Genomic DNA, 7245 nt, shown 5'->3' with positions numbered 1-7245 from the left:
ATTTTTATAATCAACTATTTTTAATGGGAATAAGCCACAATTTTACCAAAAAAATGATTTTATTAACGTTTCGAAGCCCAAATCGGGTTTCGTTGTGAAAATACAAAATACTACTAAAATAAGCAAAAATGTTGTTGCTAAGTAAAAAAATTCTTCTAATAATTTATTTAATCTGACTCATTTATATTGGCAATTCAGACGTATATTATACATTTTAAAGTAATTTAATTTAATTTTAAAGCTCTAATTAATATTATGCTAAATGAAACCAATTGTGTCGCAAATTCCTCGGTAGAATGCAGTAGGATGTGGTTACCCATACTGAAAGAGGAAGTCAATAGAAAGAAAATACCAAGATTAGTAAGCCAATAACATATCGAGTTAGTACAAATTTTATATTTTAGTATTACTTATTGTATATCTATGTATTATTAATATTATTTATAATTTAAACATATTAAAGTCAGAATTTGGTATTAGTTTTTTTGAAAGTAAATTAAATGTAAGACCAAATACTTACGATGTCGGGATAGTATCACGAGGTTTTTTCCTGGTTTTCCCTCGTGATTTACTATGGAATCTCTAACGCGAGAATTTTACTGTCATCGTTGCATTTGGTTGTCTTTTTAAAGACAGATCACATGCTATGATTTTTTTGTGACGGATATTCTTGAGTTGGGATTGATTTCATGTAATCGAATGAACTATCTTTTAGTAAAGTCGTCCCAGGAACGCAACTCACAAATATTGGCGATATCATTTTAAAGTCTTATTGAGTCAGATTAAATAAATTATTAAAAGAATTTTTTTTTACTTAGCAACAACATTTTTGTTTATTTTAGTAGTATTTTGACAACGAAACCCGATTTGGGCTTCGAAACGTTAATAAAATCATTTTTTTGGTAAAATTGTGGCTTATTCCCATTAAAAATAGTTGATTACAACCTTTTACGTTTTAACCTTCGATATACTAAGGATTTCCACAATTTTCACTGTATTACTTCACTCAGCCGCAGTGGCGGATTCAGGGGAGGGCGATCGCCCCCCATCTCAAACCAAGTTATATAAAAAGATTATCAAAAAATTCACTTATTCAATGATTTTTCATAGAAATTTAGCCAATCGGCCCCCTCTTGACGATGCTGGAACTTGCTGGATCCGCCACTGCTCAGCCGTTCTCTCCAGTTCTTTCTGTTTGGCAGTCCTCTTGCAGATTTCTTCTTTCCATTGCTTCATCCACTTCATCTCTGAAAGATCTTCGGGGTCTTTCTCTCTTAGTTCTTCCTATCAGGCTCCTCTCTGTTATTCTGTTTATCCAATATTTTTGTCTACTCTTCTGACATGTCTGTACCAGGTTAATCACTTCTATTTCGTCTTATATCTTGAGTTCATTGCCCTTCTTTTCTTAATCTCTATGTTATTTATTTTATCTCTTCTTCCCAAGTAGCACAATAAAAACATTTTAGTCTTATTTAAGGTTTATAAAAGTTTTATTGTGGTAAATAAGCAGATAATAATTTTAAAGTTACCATGTAGATATACTGCCAGTACTTTAAAACTGTTAATCATTTGTCACTAGTTTTAAAGTATCTAATAAGAGTATCAAATAAGACTAATTAATCTTAACAGATAATTTGTCTTATTGTAGTTTTAAAATGGTTTATTCTCGGTTCACTTTAAAACTAATCAGTTTTATGAAGAACTTCCGGACTGTTTGGTTTTATTATATTCTAGTTTGTTACCTTTTAGTTTTATTGCAGTTTTAAAGATTCTCCTAATATGACTAATAAAACCCATTATTAAAACTATTTGTTCTCAAGACTTATGTCAGTAAATCATATGATTTAAAACTATTTTTTCAGTTTTCTTTAACGTTGCTTTCTTAAAAGCTAATTTTAGGCTATATTAAAACCAACCGTTCTTAACTGAATCAATTTGGTTATTGTAAAGACTTCTTCTTGACTATGCTTCTTGTTAGAAACGATAAAACTAAACTGATCCCCTCTTCTTTCATGTCCAAAATGGTTGGCCATTTGTTTTAGAGCGAAACAGTGGTGTAGTGTGTTGTAAAAGTGGAAGTACAGTTAGTATGGAAGAAACAAGTCGCAAGTACTTAAAATATAAACGAACTGGTCACTATGCTTATTTTTCAAAGAATACAACTGTAACGTTTCAATCAGCCGATTGAACGCTACACCAAGCTCCGCTTGGTATTTGTCCCTCGGACTATATATTTCTAGAAGCGACCCTACTACCGTCAAGTCAATTAGTACATCTCTTCGAAGCTATTTAATGCGATAAAAATTTGTACTAGCTCCCTTTTGTCATTGTCACGTAAATCACGCACAATATTGGCATACATTATCGTGTTTGTGTGTAGGCCGTTAAACAATGGGTAAGTTTGATTATCTAGTTTTAGCCTAAGTTTTTCACCGATTTCTTTTGCACAGCAGATACCTACTTTCTCCTTGAAATAAAGCTTAAAAACTTGTATAATTTTATTTATTTTTCTCTGGTATATTATAGTATATTACTTTATTTCCTGTACATAGTTATAATATTTTATTGATAGAATTCTTTCCGTTTCTTTTTATTTTTAATAATACCACGCCGTGGTCAGAGATTTTGCTGAGATCGTGTTTCTCACAATACTCAGCTTTATTTCTGATCGGGCTTTTCTTTTGGGAGAAAACTGATCCCTGTTTGAATTTTTCTAGCTCCTACCTCGGGAAGAAGATTTTAATCAAGCACCTGGAAAAGAAAACCTTCTACCGCTACCTTGGAGAGCGAATTAGCTTACAACCGTATCCTGATGCAGTAGAATAAATTAAACAAGACAGCCCTACAGAGACAAGACAGCTCAACAACGTAGCCCTAGACTTCCCTTAACTACCGGCGATGACAAATTCTACAGGGATTGGGGACCTCCTTTAGGAACTGTAACGGAAGGACTTAAAGCTGAGTAAATTTTTACCTTTATAACTTTTGTACCGATTACCAGCGGGGTCTCGGTCACGGGCTTAGAAAATTAACTTGTTATCAGTATACAATAAAAATGATTTTTGTTAAGTTTTTTTTATATTTCAATAAATAGCGTATTTAAAAATGATTAGGTAGACTTTTTATTTCCTGTACCTTTTCTGGGATGGGTGTGAAGGAAGAATGAACAGGGAACGAACCCAGGGCTGAGCAGTCGGGCAGGGCACCATTCTGGTGGATGGAGCCCCACGTTGGGCGCCATTTTGTAACATCCTGATCATAACAAGACCAGGGCATTAAGCAACACCACACTGTTGGGAGAAACGATGGGAGGAATTCCTCGAACATCCCTTAGGATATTCAAAAGAAAAACGTCCACCGTTCCATCCATCAGAATGGTGCCCTGTCCGACTGCTCAGCCCTGGGTTCGTTCCCTGTTCATTTTTCCTTCACACCCATCCCAGAAAAGGTACAGGAAATAAAAAGTCTACCTAATCATTTTTAAATACGCTATTTATTGAAATATAAAAAAAAACTTAACAAAAATCATTTTTATTGTATACTGATAACAAGTTATTTTCTAAGCCCGTGACCGAGACCCCGCTGGTAATCGGTACAAAAGTTATAAAGGTAAAAATTTACTCAGCTTTAAGTCCTTCCGTTACAGTTCCTAAAGGAGGTCCCCAATCCCTGTAGAATTTGTCGTCGCCGGTAGTTAAGGGAAGTCTAGGGCTACGTTGTTGGGCTGTCTTGTCTCTGTAGGGCTGTCTTGTTTAATTTATTCTACTGCATCAGGATACGGTTGTAAGCTAATTCGCTCTCCAAGGTAGCGGTAGAAGGTTTTCTTTTCCAGGTGCTTGATTAAAATCTTCTTCCCGAGGTAGGGGCTAGAAAAATTCAAACAAGGATCAGTTTTCTCCCAAAAGAAAAGCCCGATCAGAAATAAAGCTGAGTATTGTGAGAAACACGATCTCAGCAAAATCTCTGACCACGGCGTGGTATTATTAAAAATAAAAAGAAACGGAAAGAATTCTATCAATAAAATATTATAACTATGTACAGGAAATAAAGTAATATACTATAATATACCAGAGAAAAATAAATAATATTATACAAGTTTTTAAGCTTTATTTCAAGGAGAAAGTAGGTATCTGCTGTGCAAAAGAAATCGGTGAAAAACTTAGGCTAAAACTAGATAATCAAACTTACCCATTGTTTAACGGGCTACACACAAACACGATAATGTATGCCAATATTGTGCCTGATTTACGTGGCAATGGCAAAAGGGAGCTAGTACAAATTTTTATCGCATTAAATAGCTTCGAAGAGATGTACTAATTGACTTGACGGTAGTAGGGTCGCTTCTAGAAATATATAGTCCGAGGGACAAATACCAAGCGGAGCTTGGTGTAGCGTTCAATCGGACTACACACAGCACTACGACGCCTCGATTTTAAGGTTAGATTCACATTAAAACAGAGTGGCATTATTGACAGCAGCATTAAAACCAAACGGTTTTATTTCCAAGGCAACCTTGCTTTCATGTAGGATATATGCTCTTGGAAAGGTATAAAATAAAACCATTTGATCTTAACAATTCTCTGTCGATAGACTAAATAGTTTTATTTGGTTTTCGGCCATGTTACTCTGCAGCTTCTCCCTAGGAATTCTATTTTCACATGCAGTCTCTTGTTTGACCTAGTCTATTTTTTATATCTTCTTCAGTTGTTCATTTGTTTGATATTATGAAACCTAAATACTTATACTTTTCTGATAATTTGAGTTGTTTAACTTCATCTATTTCCAGCTGTTTTGTTTCTGTATTGTCCGTTGTTAGGTATTCAGTTTCCTTTAGGTTTATTTTCATTCCATTATTTGTGTATTCCTGTTCCAGTTTTCTCATCATAAAACTGGGTCATCTTCATCTTGTGCGATCACTATTTATTGATCGTCAGCAAAACTTAAAGTATATGACTGATGTGACATTTCTTACTGATATGACCATTCCTTCACACTTTCTTTTATATGGTTTCAGGGTTTTTTCCAGGAATATTTTGAACAGGACAGCGAATGTGGAGCAGTCCCTTTGTAGTCTTAAATGGACTGCATATTCTTTTGCCCTTTTTGATAGCTACTTTGTTATTCTTGTATAGTGCTTTTATTGATTTTATTAATATTCGTGGAACTTAGATGTCTTCCATTGCTTCCCATAGCTTGGTTCCAGTTATCAAGTCATAGGCCTTCTTAAGATCCACAAAAGCCAGATGGACGGATCTATTTTTGGCCATTTTTTTTTCTATTAGTTGTTGACAGTGTAAATGTGCTCTAAGCATGCTTTTCCTGCTGTGAACCCTGCCTGGTCTTCTCAGATTTTCTCGTTTATACAGGGTGATTGATTAGTGTGATAAAGCTCAGTAGATCTGCTATATATAGCAATAAAAGTTAATAACAAAAATTGTAGCCAGCTTTGACCTTCACATTACAAAATCAATCACCCTGTATATAATTTTCCTTCATGGTCTTTCCATGAAATGAATGAAAAGAGGTAAGGGTTAAAAAATAATTGACAATTTCCACATAGCGGTAAGCGTCATTTGACTCGAATATATTTATTCATGAAAAATATGCTAAGTGCAAATTTTTACAAATAGTTTGTAATAATGCAAAATATGATATTTTTGATTATAAAAAATAATAATACAGTATAAAACTAAAGAAAATGGAAGCAACAAAATTGTTTACCCTTAAAGTAGATAAGTTTCACTCTAACACATTTCTGATATAGTTCAGATGGAGGAGACCTACAGATTATTTTTAATTTCCAATATCCTTATAATTATTATTGGCTAGACGGTATACAATTTTGTGATTGTTTGTCCAATTATTACTACTGTCTATTTTAAAGTCTTACTGAGTCTTTTATTCGCTTTATTTTTATATAAAACTTTAATCTAGTTACATCTGATCAAGATGATCAAAATGATAATTGAACAAAATTAAAATATCAACATGCATTTAAAAAAAAATAGCAAATATCTCAATGTTTTTGGCGTTTGACTATATTGCTCAAATGTTGGTTTTCTTTTTTAAGGAGTTGTCTTTTTATATGAAGTTTTTTTGATAATATTTTATGTACCAATCCATTGAATCTTAAATCCATTATTCTCACAATAAAACACTGAAAAACGTTTGTTTTTCTATACTTCCACAAAATTTATTAAAACTATGTTATTACTACAGCTGTTTCGGCAAAGTGCCTTTCTCAAGTGATATATTTAACAATGTGTTTGCCTTTTTAAGTCTTTAACTGAAGAGGTTGAGGAGTGGGGAGCTGTTTGTCTCGAGTTGGTCATTCAGAATTATATCTGTATTTTTCAATTTATTAATTTCCATTGATTCTAAAAGTGATAGCTTAAGGCCTTTATTTTGAATATGTAGAATTTGAAACTCTTCATTGAAAGAATGATTATGATCTAGAAGGTGAAGTGCGTATGTAGAAGTGTCTGTTTTTCTATTGTTGAAAGCCCTTTTGTGTTCTGCTATCCGTTTGTCAAAAGTTCTGCCAGTTTGACCGATGTAAGTTTTCGGACAGTCACCACAAATTAGTTTGTACACACCACTCTGTAGTTGCTTTCTCTTTCGGCTTTTATTGTTTTTAATATGTTTGCTTAAGTTGTTGTTAGTTCTGAAAGCTGGTGTTATTCCTTTCTTTTTTATGTATCTGGCTATTTTTGTTGTTATTTTGCCAGTATATGTGAGAGAGCAGAAGGTACTGGGTTCTTTCTGTGGTGGTGGATATACTAATTTCAAGGCTTTCGTATGGAGTTTTTGGTTTAAAATGTTGTTAACTGTTTGTTCGTTATAGCCATTGTTTACTGCTATTTGTCTAATGATATTTAGTTCTGTCTCGAAGTTATTTTTTGTCATAGGAATTTCTGTCAGTCTATGTATCATGCTATGGTAGGCTGCTAATTTGTGTTGTGTAGGATGGGATGATGAATTGTGTATAGTTGTGTCAGTATGGGTAGGTTTATGATATACGGAGAACTCATGTTTGTTGTGTAGTCTGGTAATCGTTACATCTAGAAAGTTTATGGAATTATTCTGATCTGTTTCTATTGTGAACTCAATATTACTATGAAGTAAGTGAATTAATGTATGATAGAAATTGGTCAAGTTGTCTGTTAGTTCCTGTAAAGCAGACTAGTATGTCATCCACGTATCTCCACCAATATAAGAACTGTTTAAGTAAGGGGTGTTTAGAAA

General features: G+C 33.5%; 1 protein-coding gene across 1 annotated transcript in view; it reads right to left on the bottom strand.

The window, feature by feature from the left end:
* Positions 1–5557: 5557 nt before the first annotated feature.
* LOC114324319 (uncharacterized) overlaps positions 5558–7245 on the bottom strand; it is a 903318-nt gene continuing 901630 nt past the window's right edge. The window contains exon 12 of the mRNA XM_050661074.1: positions 5558–6885. The gene's annotated coding sequence lies outside the window, so the exon portion shown is untranslated. The remainder of the gene's footprint in view (positions 6886–7245) is intronic.

The sequence above is a fragment of the Diabrotica virgifera genome, chromosome 9, assembly GCF_917563875.1.
Source record: "Diabrotica virgifera virgifera chromosome 9, PGI_DIABVI_V3a".
Classification (NCBI taxonomy): Eukaryota; Metazoa; Arthropoda; class Insecta; order Coleoptera; family Chrysomelidae; genus Diabrotica; species Diabrotica virgifera.
Note: the sequence above shows the minus strand (reverse complement) of the source record. Positions and strands in the feature narration are given on the sequence as shown.